Source organism: Sciurus carolinensis, chromosome 6 (assembly GCF_902686445.1).
Source record: "Sciurus carolinensis chromosome 6, mSciCar1.2, whole genome shotgun sequence".
Lineage (NCBI taxonomy): Eukaryota > Metazoa > Chordata > Mammalia > Rodentia > Sciuridae > Sciurus > Sciurus carolinensis.
The window spans coordinates 61,910,361-61,935,433 of NC_062218.1; the positions used below are offsets into that span (position 1 = coordinate 61,910,361).

The following is a 25,073-nucleotide window of genomic DNA, read 5'->3' on the forward strand; positions in this document are numbered from 1 at the left end:
GTGTATCGTTTAGGCTGGGAAGTTAGAGGAAAGCAAGGAGCTGCTCTTGCATAGATATTCTTAGCAAGCTAAATGAGGCCTGCAGGGAGCTTCAGCCAGGCTATGCTGCCATAAGCCCTTTGCTTCTGCCAGATAAACTGTGCCTCCAGCTGCTTTATGTTTGGGGATCTATGGAGAATATTTAGAGAGGTCTGCAAAATTGGATAAGGATAAAATTATATTTTCATTTCCACGAACCTTTCAGTAATATTTAGCATTTCCTTCAATTATGAATATAGGCAACAGATCACTGTAATATTGGCAGCATCTGTACCTTTCTCACCAATAAAAATCATTGATTTTTTTTCATGTTGCATTACATTTGTTGCATATATCTTAAATCATGCTCATCACAGCTTAGAAATTATGTTAGTAATTAAACCTGCTGCTGGCTAGTGTTTCATGCATTAATGAAGCAGCACATATGCTACCTTATCTTGAGAATTTCTCAATATCTTGATAATTGTACCCCAATATAATTGGGTTCAGTTGTGAGAAGCCAATTCTAAGAAGGGGTCCTTAGGCTTCACCAGATTGCTGGAGGGTTCGTGACACACAAAACTGTTAAGGATCCTGATGGGAGCTCCTGTTTGAAAACAGGTTCCTTTGCCTATGTTTATTCCTACTTCTTTCCCTGGACCTTTTAAGGTATTGTAGATCTTTGCTTTCTTTTCATACAAAGATGACTTTTCTTATTTCAGTCTGGACCTCATAGAGGAAGACAAGCATGTGATTGACAGGTATTTTGTCCTCCAAATGAAAATTTAGATACAGCCAGTAGCCTAAGTTTCCCCAAGGGAGTAGGAAGAAGATGTGGGGCAGGAGAAGACTAGAAAGGCCCAGCAACACTGTCTTCAGACCAGGGCTGTGCTGGGCTAAGGCAAAAACATATCTGCTTTATTGCAGTGTCCCCATTACCCAGTGTGTGTTGAGGTAGGAAACCACCTGCTTCCCAGTAGCAGAAACAGTAGTGGAGAAGGTTCTGGGACAGGAGAAAGCTAAGACATCAGGTCACTGACCAAATTAATGGGAAATGGTGTGCACTGATCATCTGATTGGTGAGAATGAGAAGTTGACTGCATTTATTCTATTTAAGAGGTTTTTGTTTTGTTTTGTTTTGGTTTTTATTACCCTATGAGTTGAGTAAAACATTTTCTTTCTAGGTGAAGGATTTTAATTAGGATCCTATCCGCTTGCCTTCTCATTGACATCTGAAAGAAAATAGGACTTCCTACCTTTGCTTTACTGAAATTTACATCATTCTTAAGAATTAGATCTGCATCTTTATTTTACTAAGGCAAACCCTGAGACATACGGATTGCGTATGCCATCTGGAGACTGTGAGTGTCAGCCACTGCCTGCCCTGCAAGGAAGGGGACTGTGTACAATTAGTGGGGCAGGTCTGTAAAAACAATGTAGTGTTTTCTTAGTGCAAGGTTTTATCTTGAAGGAACCCAAATGGAACAACGATTTCTTTAAAGAAAACAGAGGCAGAAGGGATTCCATAGAGACCATAACATAAAGTCTGGAGCAGGAAGAAATCAGAATTACAGGATAAAGGAAATCCCTTGTATTTCTTGAAGTCCATGTGGTACTGTTTATTCCTCAAGAACCATAGTCTTAGTTTTTCCTTTACAGAAGATTAGCCTTTGGGGACCTGTCTGCCTGGGGTCAATGTTATTTTACTGTGAACTTATGTAGAGTTTTATGTAATGGGAACTTCTTCCTTTACCATTTTGTGGAGAACATCTTTCCTGGGCCACTAGTTTGTATTTTTGAGCTCAGCTCCATCCCTGTGCCCTGTCCACATGCAGACAAGTGAACTGGAGGCAGGCTCTGGGCCTCCATTTTCAGAAGGTAAAACTGCATGTCATCAGGAAAATTGTACCATCAGTAAAAGCCATTATTTTTATGGTTACAACAAACTGTAACAATTCCTGTGTTAGAATTTGATTACCACGCTAATGGAATGTAAACTCAAACCATGAAAATTCCTCCTTTCCATTTGGTGTCCTCTTCACTGAGGATGTTTGCAAATTGCCTCTTTAAAGGCTTATTTAGGCTTTTGAATCATTTTGGAACAATGGTGGTTTATAGATGCATGAAATTAAACTTGCTCCTGTTACTACCAGAGCATCAGTAATCAGAACAGATCATTTAATCTGCAACATAATGGTCATTCCTGAAGGATAAGTAATAGAAATTTCCAGTGTATATAACATTCTCTCTTTATTAAGAACTTAACATTTTCTTTGAAGTAGCCTTTTGTTTTTTAGCAAAAAGATGTGGGGATTGTTGATTTACTTGTCAAACAATAAGAAAAGATTGTTGCAGTGCTCCAGGGGAAGCTCTGCTTTTCTCAGAATGCAGTTCTCTATGTTGTCATGGAGAGCGACATGCCACCCAGTAATGAGAGGAAGTCGAAGTTGCGTGGCAGGCTGTGTGCTGCCAACACATTCATCCACACCGTACTTTGGCCTCAAGCGTCTTTCATCAGTTGCTTAACTGACCTGGCAGATACCAGGCGTCCCTGGTTGGAGACGGATGGCAGGTCAGGAACAGCTGGGGTGAGGCAGATGGCAGCCTGCGTGTCTCCAGGTCCTGGGTTGGCAGCCAGCCTAAAAAGGAAGGACCAAAATAGCTTCATTTTTCAATAAGCAAAAATACCCTGATGGTTCCTTGGAAGGCAAGAGTACCACCCCAGGCCTGTGTTGTAAGAATCTATTTCTGCCAACAGGGAGAGAAGAAGGTGGGAGTTTATTAAGAAGGAACGCATTCAAGTATGTGCAGTAGTAATTTTCCTTTGAGGGCATAGAGATTGTAGTTTACATTATTAAAAGACAACCTTAAAATTTTCTGCTAGCATATTGCGAGGTCTCATTGTGCTTAAATATTTTTAAGAAAAGAGTAGAAGCCCAAAAGGGAGGTAAACAACCCTTTTCGTAAGAGCTTTGGTTAGTTCTTATTTTCTGACTCTTACCACAGACCTAGGAGATAGAAAGTTATTGTAAATGGCTCTGTGTAAGATAATAGCAGATTGTCAGGGGCGTAGTTCATGCATTGCCAAAGACCCATGGGGCTTGGTGGAAAATGGAAAACCCTTTGCCTTGACTACTTCAGACCCTGTACTTGTCTTTTATTTCAGTCTGGAGCCTGGTCATAGGAGGGGTGTGGGGGTGAACCTTTAAGAAGTTTTCCTAGCTTTGGTTCAGACATTTCCCCTGACTTTTCCAGAGTGATCACTGCTTTTTATTCCTCTGGTGTGACACCTAGGTACCTCTGGAGGCTCCTTTATTAACAATCCATAGTGGTCCATGCTGCTGAGAGCATCCATGTTTACATCTTTGTATAGACGTATGCTTTTGTTTCTGGGGTAAATATGTAGGAGTGGAATGGCTGGAGCATATGGCAGAATATGTTTAACGTTTTAAAGAATCTACCAAATTGTTTTCCAAAATGGTTATATTTTACAATCCCAGAAGCAGTTCCAGTTTCTCCACATTTTTGCCAGTATATTTAGCCATACTAGTGTCTGTTTATTTGGATCTCATTTTTGTTTTAATTTGTATTTGCCTGATGACTAATCATATCTTCTTTAGCAGAGTATTCAAATCTTCTGCCCATTTTTTAGGTTGAGTTGCTTGTTTTTGTATTTATTGAGATTTGGGAATTCTCATGGTCCTGTGTTTTCATTCACTGAACATTGTTTTTCAAAGAGTGATTTTTATTTTTGATGGAAGTTCAATTTATCAGTTTTTCATTTTATGGATTGTGCATTTGGTATTTAAGAACTTTGCACAACCCAACACCACAGAGATTTTTCTTTTATATTTTTGTTTTAGAAGTTTTGTAGTTTTACATTGATCTGTGATCCCATATGAGTTTTTATGGAGTAGCAGGGATTGAACTCAGGGGCACTTGACCACTGAGCCACATACCTACCCTTATTTTGTATTTTATTTAGAGACAGGGTCTCTCCGAGTTGCTTAACACCTCACTTTTGCTAAGGCTGGCTTTGAATTCACAATCCTCCTGCCTCAGCCTCCCGAATGAGTATTTTTTGTGTATAGTATGAGGTGATGGTCAAAATTAATTTTTTGGCACAAGGATGCCTAATTGTATGAGAGTCATTTATTTATTAAGACTTTTTAAATTGCCTTTGTACCTTTGTTGGTAATCACTTGTTCACATATGGTAGAGTCTGTTTCTGGACTGTTCTGTGATATCTGCTCTGTTATCTCTCTTGAGGCAAATACAACATTGTCTTGATGACCATAGTTTTTAAATTTTTTAAAATTAAGCAGTGTAAGTCCTGTAACTTGTTTTTTCTTTTTCAAAGTTGTTTTGGTTAATTTAGGTTGATTCCATTCATTATGTATATGTGTGTATGTGCACACACATACTTATACATATGTATACACATGTGCATTGTTAAACGTAGAGAAATTGGGAACCTATATCAATTCAAGAAATATGTATCAAATGTCTTGTATATATTTAGAAATAAGAATGGAAAAAAGGAAGATTATAGGGAATATGAGGGGAGGGATTGATTTTGTGAATGACTGGCCATTCTTTTTCTGTTGAAAGCAAATTTAAACTGCCCTGACAGGATTTGAAATATAAGTAAGTACACAAGGAGAGATATCATGTCTCTAAGACAACTGGTTCCCAGTTCTGTTTAGAATGGAAGTTCTAAAGCCAATAGGAGGTTTAAGAGTTTGCTTATTTTTTTTTTAATTTACTAAAATGAGGGGTTATTCAAAAGAAGGGTATGATACAGTCATTATAATCAAAAAGATCATAAAGTGTGAATAATTACAAATGTGGAACAATTCAAATCAACATAAATCCAGGATATACTAAGTAGGTAAATTGACTATATTTATGTAACAGGATTTATGTTTCAAAGAAAAACATGCTTTGGACAGGCTGGAAGAGGGATCGATGTTCTCAGCAAACAGACATGAGAAAGGTAGAACTTGAGGTGGCCTCTAAGAGTGGATGAACAGAGGAAATCTGAGCAGGTGTTCAGAATGGAGCAAGCAGGATAGGTGAAGTTGGAAGGGTGAGATGAGAACTTGCCTTGTGGGAACTGTCCTAATCAGAAGGAAATAAGGCCTTTTAGGGTGTAATAACAAATAAGGTAGGCAAATTGTGGGAGGAATAGAATGCTGGCAAGAGAGCAGGGAGAGTTTTAAATCTGTTGTTATCATCCATTGCTAGGAGATCTATCAATTGCTATTGCATCTGTAGAGAAAACTTGGGCAGTATTTTCGAAACTGCAAATACTTTTGCCCTTTGACTCAATTATTCTGCTTCCAGACATTTAACCTCCTAATATACATTCATACACATAAAATAATATCCATTTTGAAAAGTAAAACTTTATGTTGATCAATACAGGCCTGTTAATGTTAAATTAATTGTTCTACAGCTATATGATATAATACTGTGCAGTGATTGAAAAGAATGAAGAATTTGTATTTCATATGGAATAAGTTGTAAAATGGATTAAGTAAAAAGCAATAGATGAAGGACTTTGTGTTATATAACTACTGTGGGTTTGTGTGTGTAATACATGTGCTTTGATGGATATGTTTGTGTATATGTGTGTGTGTGTGTATTTATGTATGTATGTATATGCATAGAATGATTTGGAGTAATACCCACATTCACATAAAAACTTGTAACATTAATTTCTTTTGGGGAAGAGACCTGAGTGACTTTTTTCTGAATTCTTTCCTGTACCCTTTGAATTTTATGTTATCAGTATCTATTACTTATTCAAGAAATGCTCTTTAAAGTTCCTTGACATAACTAGTCATCAGTAAATTCTTGAGAAGTAAATGTTATAATAAAGGTATTCCAGAAAGACTAATAACAGTAAACTTTTTTAACTGAAAGATATAATAAATGTGGAAGGGAATTGTCTATGCATATAGTGGTAAATGGCCTGTCTTATGGTAGTTGGCAGTGGAGGTGAAGAAAGACTGGTAATGTACACAGAAGGGGAGAAAAATCAATCAACAGAATTATGACAGGTTGAACTAAAGATAGAAAACAAGGAAGGTCAACACTGAACTGAAAAATTAACCCTCAGTTAATGGGAAAATGACTAGTACATTGGTAGAAGTATTAAATTGGAAGCAGATTTAAAAGGCAGCAAAAGGTTGGGGTTTTACTTGCCTTTTGCTGTACATATACTTGTTTCTAAGTTTGATGCAACATATTTTATGCCTCCTGACCATATTAGACTATTTGAGAGGGACTGGCCTAAGAACTTTGGAGAAAGAACAACTGCAAGAACATACCCATTAGGTCTTCCTGGTGTGCTGGCACCAGCTAGGAAATTTTATACTAGGTGACCTCTGAAGTCCGACCAGTTTTCAGAATGTGTGAAATTGAGGTTTGGATAGACTAAATGATTTCTTTAAAGCCATGTGACAAGTCCTAACAGCTGTGAATGAAGATCTGACTTGAAGGTTCATCAGTTAGACCAGCGTATCTTTTGTGCCAGTTCTTTTTTTCTTGGTACCAGGAATTGAACCAGGGATACTTAACCACTGAGCCACATCCCCAGCCCTTTATATGTTTTATTTTGAAACAGGGTCTCACTAAGTTGCTTAGGACCTCACTAAGTTGCTGAGTCTGACCTTGAACTTGTGATCCTCCTGCCTCAGCTTCGTGAGTTCCTGGGGATTACAGGCATGCACCATTGCACCTGGCTTATGCCAGTACTTTTTACTAAGGCAGTCTCAGTAATAAACAAGAAGATAGAGACTGGGTGAATACTTTTGTACTTCATAACAAAGTGACATAGAATTAATTAAACCTAATATAAAAGATTCAGCAATAAAAATGCATTTTCCTGGGAGGAAGAAAAGCACTGTAAAGACTGCTTTGTAGTCAGAATGGTAGGAAAGAAGTGACCTGGATTTTAGGACCAAGATAGTACCCACTTGATCTTGTAACTTGTAACTGGTTAAGCTGAGTTTCCTAGATGAACATTCTGAGATGCCTCCCAAGGCACATTCCATATCTAAAATTCTGTCAGAAGCCTCAGATTGAAACGCATGAGGTTCTGGTTTGTTTAATTTCTCGTGAACTTTATTCTCTTAAGTAGTGGAATTGAAGTTTCAGCCTCTTTAACTGTGAATAGCAAAAGAAAAACTAAAAGATATAAAATTAGACAATAGAAAAAATAGGATAACTTTTAATCTCTTCTGAATTTTGCTCACAGTGTTCACTTTCTATCTTATTTGTAAATACCTTTGGCAAGTTTTGTGGTATGTAAAATTGGGTTTTACAAAAAGCACATGTTTTTGATGCCTTGTATGTACCTGGGATTTAAAGGAAAGGACTGAACTCAGTTTGTTCTAATAATTACAGAAGTCTTTGAGGATTAAACCTTTAAAAAATACTAAACTTTTATATAAAAAGTTATTTCCCATTTCACAGCATAAAGTCCGTCAATGAAAAAAAATCTATCAGCTATTTTCATAATTATAAAGTCATAATTAGAGTACCGGAGTTATAGGTATAGGGCAGATAGAAAGGCATAATTGAAATATAGTCTTCTATTTATTATATAAACCACACTCCAATAGTGTTTTGAGTGTAAGGCAGTTTGATTTGAAGATAATAAAGAGATCTTTGCAGGAACTGGGACAGTGTTTAAGGGAGAGCTGAGTAGATAAACAGAAGCTTCAAGGAGAGATTTGTGGGAATGGAAGTTTCAGTTGATTGCATCATGATTTTTGAGGCCAACGGCAAATTCATTCCTGAGTGTTTCCAGATGCTGTGTGTCTGAGCAAGAAAACATTTGAGGAGCTAGACATATTTGATATGAATTCTCTTTAGTAGTCTTGGCTGCTATCATTATTTTCATGATAGATTTCCAGTTATGTTTGTTTTGACCAGGCAGATTTTACATTTGGAGGTCTATTCTGTTCTTTTTAATAGCAGTGCTGACAAATGGTGGCACCATATTATAGCTAGTAATAGGCAGGGCTGGGGCTTAAAACCAGGTCTTCCCTCTCCAGACTATTATAGCACATGAAAAGCACATTTATTATGCTCTGGCTGTTCCATAGCTCAGGGGTGGATGCTGCCAAAAGGTGAAACTCAAATCACTTGGTAGTCATCATTGGCAAAAGCCCTGGCAGAGCTTTAATAGGAAGAACACTAGAATTATTTGTTAAAATGAGAACTCTGGATCTCACACACGTAGGTTATTGTAGTCCTTCATTTACTGAATTAATCGCAGGTAATAAGAGTTACGTGTGGCATTCTTACACAGTGCTGTTAGATTTAGCCAAGATGGACTACTGTTCTCTGTACTTTCTTATCTTTGCCAGTGCTCTTCACTCCCCTCTTTCTAGCAGAGTACAACCTGTGTTTTAAGGTCTTTCCCAAAGTCTGAATATCCATAAATTTACCCTGATTTTTGGCATTTGAATGTAATCTTTGACCCTTCTTTGAAATTTTATTTTAGTTATTTGGGGGTGTTTACTTAGTTTTGTCTTTTGACTAACCAAGAAGATAGTTTATTATTTTCTTTACTCGAGTAGCAGTTTAGAGAATACATAAAAACATGGACTCTGGGAGTCAGTCTTCCTGGATTTGAGTATCATACACATTGTCCATTAGCTGTATGATTTAGTTACTTACAGCTTCTCTCCTTGCTCCCTCACTCATAAACTGGAAATTAAAACTGTTCCATAGGGTAGTTAGGAGACTTAGAGAATACCTTTTAAAGTTTTTAGAACAAGCTTGGGAAAAAGAAGGGCAGTACTCAATAAATTTTAGCTTTAATTTTGACTGTACTCAATTTTGACATCTTGAAGAGCACTATATCTTCCCTTTGCTTCTCTATTTAAAGAAAGCATATTTAATTTTGAATTTAGGTTTCTACCCCTAACAATTTTTACCATTCCCACTGTAAGGAAATCAAGGTACAAGAGTCATCAGGGCTCAGATTTTGGGGGAAACAGATGCTCGTGAACACTGGTAATTTAACATGTTTGTGGGAAAGCTTCCTGACCCTAAGAGACAGCCACTCAAAAAGCTCTCACACTTGTGGCTGCCCATACTGCTAGGCTTACAGCAGTCACACACCAGAAGGGGTCAGCAGAGAGTCGTCTGTTTATTGTCTGGAGAAAGAAGCCTGAAGCGATTTCCAATTAGGAAAAACCACCAAAACTGATCTTGGATAAGATTTTATTGAGGGGGTAATAAAAGTACAGATTAGATTTTTTTTGAAAAGGTGAATTTTTAAGTCTGGGAGCATTTTAAGAGATGAAATGTAAATTGAGGGACTGCTTCAGTGATTTTAGCTTTGATACATCGAGTGCACAAGAACAGCTCAGAATGTTTGATGCTGTTTAATGTTGTCAGCCTTCCCCACTATCTGTAGTATTTATCGTGGCGTCTGTATTTGTGGAGTCCATTGCTCTATGGAAGACTGGGCTGCTGTGGCCTTGCAGGTTAAAGTTAAAAATAAATTTTCCATCTTTTAAAAATGACTTCTTGCTTATGAAAAACCTAATTACTTGCCCTTTTTTAGTTTATAAGAGAGAAATTGGTGCTTTTTAGTATGTTTCCTGCCAGACTTTTTCTGTATCTCTCCATTTTATGTTTGAAAGTATTTGACAGTAACTTTCAGATTTCATCTGTAAATTCAATGCAATTTTACCCAAAAGCTCAACCCACTTTTTTGTGTGTGGAACCAGGGAAGGTGATCCTAAAATTCAAATGGAAGAATAAAGGGCCAAGAATAACTAAGACTCAGAAGACTAAGATAAAATGATTGGTCCACCAGATAGATAACAAGACTTATTAGAATGCTTATAAATAAAAAATGAGATATTGACTTAGAATTAGGTAAATGGACCAACAGAAAGGAGAGGCCCCAGAAAGAGATCTATTCAGATGTAGAAACTTGAGATGTTTTATACCCCAAAGTGGAAAGAATGGATTACTTAATTAGTGCCACTTAGACAATAATTATATTTATATGGAAACAAAGTATGCATTCCTACCTCAAAACATGTACACTTTTTAAGGTAGATTAAAAATCTTAAGTGGAAAAAGAAAAACTTAAGGGTTTGGAAGGAAATACAGGAGAATACTAATAGTGGGATGACACTGGGACAGTGAAGGATTTCTTTGAACATGACACAAAAATAATAATAAAAGATTGATAAATTTTTAATACATTAAAATGTAGAAAGTTCTATAACACAAAATACACCATTAACAAAGTTGAAAGACAATGAAAAGATTTGTAATGCTTATACTTGGCAAAGATTAGTATTCAGAATACATCCATAGATCTATAAGAGGGTCATCCATTAGGAAATAGATAGGGTGTATGAACTAGCAATTCACAAAATAAAAAACCAGAATGTCTGAAAACATAAAATGATGCTCACCCAGATTAGTCACAAATTGTGATAACTTCTTATATTGTGAGATGCGAAAATGAAAGATTTGGGGCTGGAGTTGTGGCTCAGTGGTAGAGCACTTGCCTAGCATGTGTGAGGCACTGGGCTCGATCCTCAGCACCACATATAAATATATAAAGGTCCATTGACAAATAAAAAAATATGTTTTTTAAAAATGAAAGATTTAACAGTAATAATTGTGACAAAAAGAAGCAACAGGAATTCTGATCTCCTAATAGTAGAAGTTTCAAGTTGTATAACCACTTTGAAGAGTTGTTTGGCAATGTGAAGTAAAAGTGAGGATGGGCGTGGTCCTCTACAGCATTCTAATGGGATCTACCCTAAAAGAACTAGGGCATGTGTAAGGATTAGGTTATAAGTATGTCATTGTAGTGTGGTTCACAGTAGTAAAAAACTGGAAGCAACTTAAACCTTCTTCAACAGAAAAATAGAAAAAACTGCCATAAAAAGCCTCATACAACAGTGATCAAGAATGATTATCTCAATCACACAGTAAGTAAAGAAAGCATGATGAGGTATCTTTCAAATGTATACCATTTGTGTAGTTTGAAAACATGCAAAAATATTATAGTATTATGGATATATGTATAGTGTAAAGAGTATAAAAACATGCCCAAGAATGATAAACCACAAATTCAGTATAGTATTTAAAAAAAAGAAAGATCTGAAACAGGTGTGACAGTTTTTAAAATATGATGAGGATAAGTGGTTGGCTACATGGATGTTACATTTTTATAATTTCTTAATGCCTACTACAATGCCTTACAGTGTTTAATCTCTTCTCTTACCACAAGGTGAAAAGCCACTATTCACATTTGTTTAAAATATTTTACTTAAACATACTTGAGGCTAATTCTTTCTTACTTCCTCCTGAACAAGTCCTGAGGTAAGACCAATAATTTATCTTGAGTTAGAGTCCACCTGGACCAGAAGGATGGGTAGTATGCTTAAGACAGATAACTACCCCGGAATCAGTCTACTATGAGGTGAGGTCAGCTAAGGACAGGATATCTTCTGGGTGATGGGGTATGGATTGCATCTCTTAGGATAAAAGGGTAACTGCTAGATAATCTTATAAGATCTGGATTAACTAGAAGCCTAATACATAAATAATAAATATAATATCACCAGGTACCCAGCTTCGAATGATTTTCTGATTTATTTTTACTTAAAATATTTCATTATAGAAAATTTAAACAGTTACAAAAGTAGACAAAAATAATATATACACTCATGTACTCATTGCCAGCCTCAGCATCTTCCTTAAACCCTTCCCCATCCTTTTTCATTTATGCCAGGGTTAACCAGCTTTTTCTGTAAATTATTTACTGTAAAAAAATATTTACAGTAAATAATTTAGCCTTTGGAGGCCACACAATTTTTGTTGCAGTTATTACTATCTTTTCCCCCTAGTCTGTGTCCAGAATTCCCAGTATCAGCCCCAGGTCCAGTCATTTGCTCAGTGCTCATGGGTCACAGCCTATACTGTACTTTTGGCTAAGCACAAGATACAAAGCAGCAGCAGCAGCAAAAACAAAAGGTGGAGGAAACCAACCGAGAACTTCTAGGAGTTCTCTCCCCCAGTGGAATCACAGAGGGCGGTTTAATTCCTCCCACTTCAAATTGTGACAACATGCATGAGACGCTGTCTACTGAGGAGCTCGTTATTCAACATCTAGGGGTTTTATTGGGAGCGGGTCACAAAGGCACCTTCTGCCTCCCACATACCAAGATTTCAGGATCCCAGGAAATAGTGTTTGGCATAAACCACATTGTTCATACAGTTTATGCACAATGAACCACTCTTAGTTTTAGAGAATAGTGGAAACTCTCCTGAAATCCAAATTTCTAGACACTAGTTGAAGGCCAGCCTAGCAGGTAGGCCTTTCTAAGGATAGCTTTCTCAAGCCTCACAGGACTCTCTTCTCTATATGACTTTTAACATGTAAAAAATATTCTTAGCCCACAGGCTGTTCAAAAAGACCATGGGCCTAAAGTGTCCCACAGGCCCCAGATTGCCAGCCTTTCCCTGTCCTTGAAGTATAGGCAGGGGAGGAGGGTAATTTCATCCAACCTTACTCTTTGTTTTGGAGGGGAAAAAGTAAAAGACTAAAGCTTAAACTATCTTCTCAACTATTTGATTTTTCACCTTGGAGCTTGAGGAGGGAGTAATCCCTTGGGTGGCCATTTTGCATCCCAGTGTGAGCCTGTATATAATGTTCTCCGGTCCTGCAGCAAGCAATGGGGAACAGCAGATGACTGGCATGTGCTCCTTTTTGACACAGGTTCCAGATACAGAAAGATGACCTTATTACTGATAAACATTCAACTTGCATGGGTATTATTTGTTAATACTCATTGTTTGACCTTTTATTCAGACATTTTGCTTACCTAACAACCATACAATGATTAAAATCAGAACACTTAACTCTAATACAAATATAATAATACACAAACCATATTCGTATTTTGTGAATTTTTTAAGGGTACTCTTTCCCCACCATAGAAGCAAAGTTAGCTTTCAACTCTGGACAGAATATAGGTTTGAAACCAAGTAGGGAAGTTGTTGAAGCTTGTCTTGACAGACATTTGTGAGGTTGAGAGTCACTATGAGAGTAATTTTTAATTAAGTCTCAAGTTTTTTTTTCCTTTCTCCTTTTTTCCATTTCTACATATTAACTTTCTTTGTAGATAGTAATCATTTGGGGCTCTACTTTCAGATCTTTGGAGCCAAGTATTTTGTAGAGATTTTCATAGTTCCCTGGATATTTATTTGGAAAGCAACTTTGGAACACATTCTGTTTTTCAGGTTCTTCATATCTTATTATACTAAGATAGTACAGATTCTTTTTTAATTTGTTTTGATATCTGCATCTTTGGCAGCAATTTGATTTTGACTGTGGGCATATTTTTTACTTTGAGCAGTATGCATTTCTGGAGAACTACCAACTCAAGTGCACTCTTTGAAGATAATGATTATATCTTAGTTGACTTTTTATTCCCAGCACCTACCTTGCACATAGCTAGCTGAGTTTCAATAAATGTCTGTTGAATGAATGATTGTATTAAGTTTATAAGCAAGTTAATACTATTTAAACTCCTGTGTATACATTGTTTTCCTTTATTTATACATTGACTGAACCCATTTAATGAGCAAATAAGGATTCATATTTTAGGCAGTTTCAAGTGAACTGCATATTGAAGCGTAGAATATTGGTCTGGGGTGGCAGTGTAGTTAGCAGTACACACTGAACTGGAACTGGAAGATCCACTTGGTTCTACCAAAATAATTATAGTCTTATCCTTGTCAGGTTACTTAGCTTTCTGATCTCTTTCTAACTTTAAACTAAATATAGAAAATGGTATTGGAGCTATTCACAATCTCTTACATGTAGAAGTGCTCTGGAAAGGTTAAAGAATGTTCTAGATACAAAGGAGCAATACTTTCTGGATAACTTTCTCTGGAAACCTGAGCCTCACTTTGGGAAGGCTTAGGGGCCCTTTAACCATAAGATTCAGCACGTTTGGTGTCAAGAAAAGATTCATGAACCTAGTGGTAACACATTTCTGGCTCCATCTGTTGCTCCCCCTGTAGTTTAATAACACTTTCCTCGTCATTTCTCTGCCTGTAGCTAGGAACTGAGCCAGCAGCAGATACATAGAATGTGGAAGAGCACACAGTATTGCTTTGGGGATCATCCCATTTACATTCAAATCCAGAACTTGGGAAGGTTATACTTCATTACCTTCTTTCCTTGGGTTAGGAGGTAGGCAGTCATGTGTACTCTACTCTCGTGATTCATGGAAACTGACACAGGTACTCCTTCCTTCCATATGCAGAATCAGTCAGGCAAGGAAGGTGTGTTAGGAGAAGGAGCAATGTGACTATTTCACTTTTTAGATCCAAAGTCTTTTTGATTCTATGAAAATAAACTACTACATAACTGGATATGCATACTCTTAAATTGTCATCCCTCTCTATTCTTCATGATTTACTGTTAATAATCCACTGTCTTTGGTTCATTTTTTATCTGCTCCACCACCTGTTGTACCTCCATGTAACTATATCTTCTGCTTCTCTATTTTAGTCAACTATTTCACTGCTGTGACTGAATGATCTGACCAGAACAAATATAGAGGAGGAAAGATTTTATTTGAGGGCACACAGTTTCAGAGATCCTTGTTCATAGAAGGCTGTCTCCATTCCTCAGGGCTTGAGGTGAGGCTGAACATTATGGTGGAAGAGTGTAGCAGAGGGAAGCATCTCACATCATCAGGAAGCAGAGAGAGAAGCTCCACTCTCCAGATACAAAATATGTACCCCATAGCCGCTTCCCAATTCCCACTTCCTCCAGCCACACCCTACAACTTCAGTTAATCCCATCAGGGATTGGGTTAATTCTCTTACAACCCAATCACTGATTGGGTTAAGACTCTTACAACCCAATCATTTCTCCTCTGAACCTTCCTGCATATGTAAGCTTTTGGGGGACACCTCACATCCAAACCATGACACTATCCTATAGGGTACATTAACTTAGGTCAAACTCCAACTCGTTTTCTATTTCTCTTTCTAACATCTATTCAAATTCTGTCACCTTCAAAAAGAAAAAATCATTGACAAAATTCAAATCAAGAATCTTGCTTTAATTTTAATTAGTACATTAATCATTAGTTTAAAATAAGGTATCCTACCATAGTTAAATTCATTAGTGTCATAGATCTGCTTAAAGTCATATTCTTGTTTTTTCTAATAGAACCAGATTCCTATTTCAATTAAAACCCTAGATATTGCTTGTGTTTTCAAGTTAAATCCATAGCTTCTTGGATTTGTAGTTCCCAGTTGTAAAACAGAGATGTGAACATCATCATTCACTTATTTTATAACTCTGTGAGACATCTGTCTAAGTAAACTTTCTTAATTGAGGTGATAAAGCTGTGTGACTCATGGTATAGCAGTCATCAGTAGATCCACTGTCATTTTCTAGATTAGAAGTTATAAGAGGAATAAAATGATTATCTAATCTTCCCAGCCCCCAAGACAGTCCTGTATTTGATGCCACATATTTCAGGAATAGCCCAGACTGTTTATATAATTTGGTTCCAACCTACTTTTCTAGCCAGATATCACTAATCCCCAACATAAACCCTACATTTATGGAATTTTCTTTCCTGGCTCATTCAGTATTGCTCGACAAATATTAATTATATTTCCTCTATAACTAGCAGTGCTCTGCCTATGGGGATTCACTCCTTTCCTTTTTAAAGTCTGCCATATTTTAAGTGCCTAGACACCATGACACCATTTTAGATCATTCTAACCAGCCATAACCCCCCAATTTGCACAATGGTGGTATTTAATTTGCATCACTCAGGTTACATTGGTCACATGTGATCTTGCTTTGTGATATTAACAAAACAAGATTATCGGCATTTGGAGGAATACTTGTCTAATAAAAACTCATATTTACAAAGGGCCTTCAAATACCTGTAGGCAAAAAATGTTCAGTGATTATCAGTTAAATAAACAGAAGAATAATGCCACTCTTCTTTCATGAAATCTTTTTCCCATTTTTGCAACATTAGAATGATTGTATCCAGTTCTTCCCATAGAAGTACTCTGAATTTCCTCACGCTCTCATTGCCTCTTGGGCCTCTCACACTTACTGTTCTAAGAGTATTGCCTACTATGTTTTTTCCACTGTGTATTAATTTTCTAAGCTGTCATAACAAAGTACCACAAACTGGGGAGCTTAAAATAACAGGAATTCATTCTCTCCACTTTGGCCAAAAGTCTGAAATCAAAGTGTCCGTGTGGCTGAGCTCCCCAGAGTCTAGGGGAGAATTTGTTCCATGCCTTCCACTCAGCATCTAGCATCACCAACAATCCTTGGTATTTCTTGGCTTGGAGATGCATCACCTCTTCCCTGTCCCTGTCATGTGACTTTCTCCCTCTGTGCATGTGTTTTTGTGTGTCAGTGCCCCTTCTCCTCTAAGGACACTAGTTGTATTGGACTGGACACCCCTAATGACCTGCCTAACTTGATTACATCAGCGAAAGACCTTATTTTCAAATAGTCACCTTCACATGTACTGAAGCTTAGAATTGCAGCATATTTTGGGGGGGAACACAATTGAACCTATAGTGCTGTTTTTTTTTTTTTTTTAAATAAAATTAATATAACGAAATTGATCATTTTAAAATGAACAGTTCATTGGTATTGAGTACATTCACAGTGTAGTAACTGCCTCTGTCTGGTTTGAGCTTATTTTCATCACCCTAAAAGGAAAGCTTGTACTCCTTAAGCAATTATTTCTAATCACTTCTTTGCCTTTTAGCTAAGATCAAGTGTAGGAATTATTCTTCGCTAGCCCTTGGCAACTTTAGCCTTCTTTATGTTTCTATGGATTTAGCTATTCTGGATATTTCAAATAAATTAAATCAGACAATATGTGACTTTTCATGTCTGACTTCTTTCTCTTAGCGTAATGTTTTTAAAAAAGTTTTCCGCATTGTCGCATATATGAATATTTCAACTTTTTTGGCTGTATAGTATTCCATTTTATGTATATATTACAATTTGCATCTGCTGATGAACACTTGAATTGTTTCCACCTTTTGACTTTTGTGAATAATTCTGGTATAAACATGTGTACATCCATTTGTTTGATTACCTGTTTTCGAATTGTAGGGAGCATATACCTAGGAATAGAACTGCTGAATTGTATGATAATTCTATGTTTAGCTAATTTAGGAACTGCTAAATTATTTCTACATAGCAACTGAACCATATTACTTTTACACTAGCAACTTTCAAGTGTTCCAGGTTTTCCATATCCTCACTAACATTTGTCTTTTTTAATAATAGCTGTCCTACCTAGTTGCTATGAATAGCATGTTATCATAGTTTTGCTTTGCATTTTCCTGACAACTGATAATGTTGAAAATCTTTTCAGGTGTTTGCTGGCCATTTTTTCATCTTCTTTTAAGAAGTATCTATTAAACTCCTTTGACATTTTCCAATTGGGTTATTTATCTTTTTGTTGTTGAGTTATAAGAGTTCTTTATGTATTCTACATACTAGACCCTTATCAGAGCCACAGTATGTGACTATTTTCAACCTGCATTTATTTTATAGGTTGTCTTGTTGCTTTTTTGATGTTATATCTACAAATCGGTTGCTAAATCCCATGTTATGAAGATTTACTCCATGTTTTTTCTTCCCAAGAGTTTTATGGCTTTCAGGTCTTATAATTAGGTCATTGACCCATTGACCCCTTGTGGGTTCATATTACTGCCGTGAACATTACTGATACTGTGCACAAATACTGAAACATACCTGCCCTTCAAAGATTTTGTGATCCAATGGTTTTTTAAAGGTTGACCTTGTTCCTGAGACAAAAACCCTATGAGGTAATCAAGGGGAGATGCTTTGTTTTACAAAGCATTACAAACCAGAACCTATCTTTCAGTCCCTGAAATATTTTTCTTTGTTTTATCACCCTCTCTGGATAAACCAGTCATGAAAATGATTGAACCAGAGGTTCCACCCAGTGCTTATAGGGTATCAAAGATAGGAATAAAGGACTGCCACTTTGTTCCAGGGAAAATTCTTGTAAAGCGTTCTTTTTCCCTTCCATCTGTAAGATGAAGCTCTCTCCTCCCTTGCTTCCCTTCTCTAGCTTCCGTCACTCCCGTTCATCATGGAGGAGTGGTTCATCCCAGCTTATTAAAGTGCAAGTGTTTTTGTATAAGCCTTGGTTATCCCCTAACAGGGTGTCCAGCAGCAGTTCAGAAGTGGTCCCTTCGTGTTTATCTTTGTATCTCTAGCGTTCAGCGTACCCAGAAAATACTGAGTATTTAATATGTTTGCTGAACTGTTATGACTAAGCTTTGGAATGATTTTTCTGGGTTTATTTATCTATGGTATAGTCCAGTAGGAGGGAATGTCACAAGATAACAAACCTCACCAAAAAAACAAACTCACTGAACAGAGATAATAGCAATAGAACAACTTCACCTAGTGCTGAACACAATCATGTTACTGATTGAGTAACCACACAGCCTTTTCTTGTATATTCTTATTTTCCTGGTTTTATAGATAGGAAAACCAAGAATCAGAGAAAAAATAAGTAATTTACCTAAAAACACACATAGCTAGAGGGTCAAAGGCCATTTTAACTATTAGGCCAATTCAGATTAAGAAGTATAGTGTGGGGGAGGCGGGTATAGTGTTTAACTTTGCTATCTAGAGAGGGTTTAAGGAAAGGGGATTATAACTTGCATTTGTACTTTCACAGTTGCTGTCTACCCTTGATGGACATTACTCTTTGATCCTGAGACTCATTCAGCAGTGATGACTCAACCTCAGAACCCTGCTTAATATAGCAATATGGCCGCCACTACTAACAGACTGTAGTTGGCCTGTAAATGAAAGTTCTGTTTTGTACTTGTTTTCAGCTGGTAGCACAAAGTTGGGTAATGGACAATTGAGAAGAAAGACTTGATGAATAATGATGACTAATCCTTGTTCTCCTTCATGGTACAAACATTACACCAGCAATTAGCTCATACTCGGAAATATTGTGTGATTATCAGAGCCAGTACTGCTAAAAAGTATTTTTTTTAGTTTTCAACTCCTATTCTTATAATATAACTTCTGCTTTAATAATATAGTACAAAAATGCTATACAGTATGCAGTTTGGGGGGGATTTTATTTTTTCACAAATCTATAGTAGGTAGGTTTTTTAAAACTCAGTTTCCGATCAGCATTGTCACACCAATAAAACCGTTTTCAGAAATGTATGGAAGGTAAATATAAATGACTTGGTAAATTATTGCAGAAAATAATATGAAACCTCACATTGTTGCCCTGGCAACACAGCCCAGGATTCTGTATATATTTTGAACAACCAATTACTTGTCAGAACATTTTGACTATTTAACTATCTCACCATTGACTAGATTCTTTTGTACCTGATACATATTTTGTTATAAATGATTTTATCTTTTCTCTTAGTGTATATTTTTTTTCTGTGTACTGTTTTAAGCACAAAAAGAAAAACAGATTAAAAATGTTCATAGGATAACAAACAGGTGATGTGCTCTTCCTTTTGATTATATTGTAGTAGAGTTTTCTCTTTGTGATTTGTGTCGTAAGTGTAGCCTTGTTTCACTCAAGAGTACAGCAACTGAAAAGTAAATGTGATTATCTTGAAATTATGAGTCTGTAGATGGAAACAACTAAAAGAGTAAACAAAGATAAATGCCCAGAAGACAGGAAATGTAATTTAAGAAATACATAACAGGAAGGAATATTTAAAGCAGTCTTGTATCCTTAAACCAGAATAAGTTTCATGTGAACCAAAGATTTAGGTTTAAAAAGTGCTATCACCTAAATATGTGAAAATACAATAGGGAAATGTTTTTGTAACCTTGAAGCATGGAAACTTTTTAAACATGACATTAATGTCAGAAATCATTTTAATAAGAAGATTTGTCTGTACAAAAAATTTAAAGTCAAATATTGTAAAATACCTTAACCTAAATAAAATGATGTGTAAAATGAGAAACAGTAATTATAACATTAGTTGTTCATTAAACTTAATAAACAATGAGTTCTAAACTACCAATAATAGAAATATAAACATTGCCATAGACCAAGAAAAGACCAGAGCAGGTTATAACATAATGAAATGCTTTTGCCCATCCTATTAGTAAAAGATTAAAATTTTAATAATACCTATTCTTATGGAAGCAAACGCTCTAGAAAAGCACTGGTAGGGACTCAAATTGGTAATTTTTTTGTAGGAATTTACCTTAAGGAAAAATTCATACATAAGAAAATGAACTGTGTAACTCCATTTATAATAGTGAAAAAATAGAAACACCTTAAATGTCCTCATTAAGGGATGAGGTAAACAATGTCATACCAACTGAATGATGAGAATCCAAATGACTTTTACTTCACTGTACTTTTCTATCATAGTTAAACTTACAGGAAAATTACTACATTTGTGTCAGAAAAGATAAAAAGTTTTTACTGGGCCCAGAGGTACACACCTGTAATCCCAGCAACTCAGGAGGTTAAGGCAGAAGGATGCCAAGTTCCAGGCCAGTTTCAGCAACTTAGCAACTTAATGAAATCAAAGTTTTTAAAAAAAATTATTTTTGCTTTTTAGCAAATTATAGTTGTACATAATAGTTGGGTTTATTTTGACGTAACCATACTTGCATGGAATTTAATTAACTTCATTTCTATCCCTGGTAACCCCCTCTTTCCCTTTCCTCTTTCCTGCTACCATTTCCTTTCCTCTACTCTGCTGATCTACCTTCCACTCATTTATTTGTTTATTTTTAATTGATGCTTTATAGATAATACATAAAAATGGAATTCACAGTTGTACATTTATACATGCTCCTAGCATAATTTTGTGAAATTTATTCATTTCATTTCCTTCCCTTTCCCATCTTCCCCCCTCCCACTCAATCTCTTTCTCCTCCACTCATCTTACCTATATCTTTATGATATCTGCCCCCCCCGCCTTTTTTTCTTTACTTTATTCTAGATTTAGCATATAAGAGAAAACATTCAACCCTTGATTTTCTGGATCTAGCTTGTGTCACTTAACATGTTTTTCAGTTCCATTCATTTACTGACAAATGCCATAATTGCATTCTTCTTTATGCTGAGTAAAACTCTATTGTGTATATAAACCACATTTTCTTAATCCATTCATCTATTGACAAGCACCTGGGCTGGTTCCATTATCTTGGCTATTGTGAGTTGCACTGCTCACAATTGATGTGACTGTATCACTAGTATGCTGATTTTAGTTCTTTCCCCACCACCACCACATCTTCACCAGCATTTATTCTTATCTGTATTCATGGTAATTGCCATTCTGACTAGAGTGAGATGAAATCTCTATAGTTTAAATTTGCGTTTCCCTGATTGCTAAGATGTTGAACATTTTTTTGTTATTTGTTGATCATTTGTGTTTCTTCTTTTGCTCCTTTACTAATTGGGTTATTTGGTTTTTGGTGTTAAGCTTTTTGAGTTCTTTATATGTTCTGTATATTAATCCTCTGTTGAAGAAGTAGCTACAAAGATTTTCTCCCATTCTGTAGGCTCTCTTCATGCTCTTTATTTCCTCTGCTGTTCAGAAGCTTTTTAGTCTGATGCCATCCCACTTATTGATTCTTGGTTTTATTTCTTGAAATTTTAGGATCTTGTTAAAGGAGTTGGTACCTGTGCTAGTATGTACTAACCCTGTGTTTTCTTCTAGCAGTTGCAAAGTTTTTGGTCTGATTCCTACGTATTTGAGCCACTTTGACTTTTGTGCAGGGTGAGAGATTAAAACCTAGTTTTGTTCTTCTACATATGGACATCCAGTTTTCTGAGTATCATTTGTTTAAAAGGCTATCTTTTCTCCAACATATAGCAAAATACAATTTTTAAAAAGGGCTGGGGATGCAGCTCAGTGATAAAGTGCCCCTGGATTAAATCCCCAGGGATTTAATATTTTAGAATGTGTAGAACAGAGGCTAACAGATTCAGAAGGTCTGGTTGTAGAATCAGAATGTGGGATTTTTCTGAATTGGATGATCTTAAGCAATCTTAGACCAATGGAGATCAAGAATACAGAAAGAAGAGTAATGGTTGGTGGGGGAGGGAGGTAGAGTGGATATAACAGACTCCCTTGGGCTGTGGTGAAGACCCTGTGTGGGTCCAGATGGAGATGTCTAGGAAGCAATAGAACATATGGGTCCACAACTGGGGAGATATGTAGGCTGGAGACAAACTCAGTAGTCATCTGCAGCTAAGCTATTGTATTACCTGTCTTAAGTCTATATTGTGTTGCTGTAACATAATGCCTGAGACTAAGTCATCTATAAAGATCAGAAATTTATTCCTCACGGGTAAGATGCTGGGAAGTACAAGGCCAAGGCCTCTAAGGTTTTGGTGTCTGGTAAGGGTCCTGTCTGTTCTTCCTGAGGGGTGCCTTGAATGCTGTGTCCTCCAGAGAACTTTCCTCACATAGCACAAGAGCAGACCCACTCACAAACCTTTTTCATGGTAACATTAGTCTGTTTGTGAGGGCTCTGCCCTCCCGACCTCCTAGTCAGCACCACTTTCCAACACTTTTGCTTTAGATATTGAGTTTAAACATATGTTTTAGAGGTGAGAAAAACATTCAAACCATAGACCTACATTTCCCCCAAGGTCTTTGATTTGAAATCATGAAGACAAGAGGGTTCATATTCAGTCCAGATAATCTAAAGTGCAAAATTTTCTGTCTCTCTTTGCTTGATATGCCTCTAAAAATAAAAATCAGAAAGCTCAGTAGGCTTCCTTCTATTTCATATGAGATGTGTAGTGCATGTTGGAGCAGCAGGTATATTCTCTTAGATGTGTGGGCTTACCTACTGTCTTCCCTTGTTTGTACTCTTGATCTTTGAAGATGCTCTGGTGCCAGGGAGTCTAACTTCCCAGTCACTCTCCATGTCTTCGACATTCTTGTAGACCAAGTCCAGGCATAGACATGCAGTGAATTCTGCTACTCTGAATGATCACATAATCCCATCTCAATTGAGAAAGCCACCTTTAAAATCTGTTCTCTTTACCACCATCACTCTAATCCACCCTAAAAAAAATAAAATACTATTTCATTTGGAGTGTCATAAAAATTCTATTCTTATTCTTCCTTCCCGCCACAGCCTAGAATATGAAATTTTACTCTTCTGAAACAGATTTTCCGTAAAACTCATGCACATGAATCTACTGGAGCCATGGAATTACCACCAAGCTAAACTCCGTTGATTCAGGATTAGAGTGAATGTAGAAAGCATAATGGTCAGTTTCTCATTAGTAACCCTCAGTGAGAGAAGAGGCAGCAGTTTTACCAGCTGGAGGAGGGAAATGTCTGCAGTCACTTCAGTGTAGAGAGGGGGAAGAATAATCTGCATTTGTGGACCTCCCAAGGCAGTATTTTAGTGTATACATTCTAGTCTTTTCAAGCCATTCAAGATCATCTAATTTAACCTCGTTTCACAGAACTGGAAACTAACAGAGAAGAAATAAAAGATCTTCCCAAAGGCACAAAGCTGTTTGTAATAAGGCTGGTATGTATAGAATTATATGAAAATTCTACTGAAAGCGTTAGAATTATTTTTTAAAAAAAGTATTGGATTGTAGAGCTGGGGATATAGCTCAGTGGTAGAGCACTTTTTTAGAATTTATGAGACTCTGGTTTGGATCCCCAGTACTCCCCCTCTCACCTCCCCCCACAAAAAAAAATCAATTGGATGTAGAGTGGAGACTCAAATTCTGAGTTTCAGGTGCATGGGATATCTCTTGTGATTCTCCTTCCCAACAGTGGTACCCACTTGACATGTGACTGCATACCTACTGTACTTATATGTGTACTTCTCTAGGAAATCATCTGAGGAAGGAATGACTTAAATCCTGAGCAAAGAAGGTCTGGCTAGTTGTCCTGTGCAGGATCATGTTTACAACCAGTGGATAAATGCATTAGACAGCCAGTCTCATTAGGTATTCATCTTATTGTAAAGATCTGATAACATAGCATGATTCAGCATACAGGCTTTGAGAAAATAACAAGCCCATTGTTTTGAAAATCGTTTAGGCAAATCCTAAAATCAGATCACAGAGAAAAATTCCACTGATCTCAGTGAGTCTTCTTTCTGAAGTGCTTTTTCTCTGCCTTAACCTATTTATTTCAGCAGCTTTCCCCACTGCACTGTTAAGCACCTTTGGATAGCTGGGTGAAAAGACAAGGGTTCACTTAATGTAATTTACACAATGAAATTGTCAAAGGGCTCTTGGCCAAGTTTGCATAATCATTCCAAGCTCACTTGTTTATAAATGAAGAAAGCACACAAGTTGAATGGATAATTTGAAAGAGGCCCTTCCAGCTCTAGTGTTTGATTATAGGATGTCATGCCACTGAGTCAGCACAGTTCCTTTTTCCTAGCTCCCTCCCCACTGAAATTTTGTTTTACTCATTCTTTTATTTATACCTGTAAGAAGTTAAAATTTTAGAATAGCTGTAGCTTTTCTTATTAAGTATAAAGTACTTACTCTTATATTTGACAGCAGTTTCTTGTTTGTGAATATATGTATAAACTTGCAAAGGCTGGGCATGGTGGGCATACCCGTAATCCCAGCTGCTCCAGAGGTTGAGGCAGGAGGATTGCAAATTCAAGATTAGCCTGGGCAATTACTAAGACCCAGTCTCAAAATTTAAAAAAATTTTTTTAAAAATATGTTTTTGAAGGATTGGGGATGTAGCTTAGTGGTAGAGTGACTGCCCAGCGTGTGCAATGGCCTGGGTTTGATCCCCAGTATTGCAAATAAATAAGTAAGTTAAAATTAAAGAATAAAAAATCTGCAGGGGAATAAAACACAATTTCATAATGTATGGAATTATCAGATGCCCAGATGAACATATCTGTGATATCCTTAAGATATTCATTTGAAGGAATATAATAGAAAATGGTGACATTTGGTTGTCATTGGTGGAAAACAGTGGAAATTCTA

General features: G+C 36.6%; 1 protein-coding gene across 3 annotated transcripts in view; it reads left to right on the forward strand.

Annotated features, from left to right (window-relative positions):
- Mrps27 (mitochondrial ribosomal protein S27) overlaps nt 1-25,073 on the forward strand; it is an 89,205-nt gene that overhangs the window by 27,973 nt on the left and 36,159 nt on the right. The gene's annotated exons all lie outside the window — the stretch shown is intronic.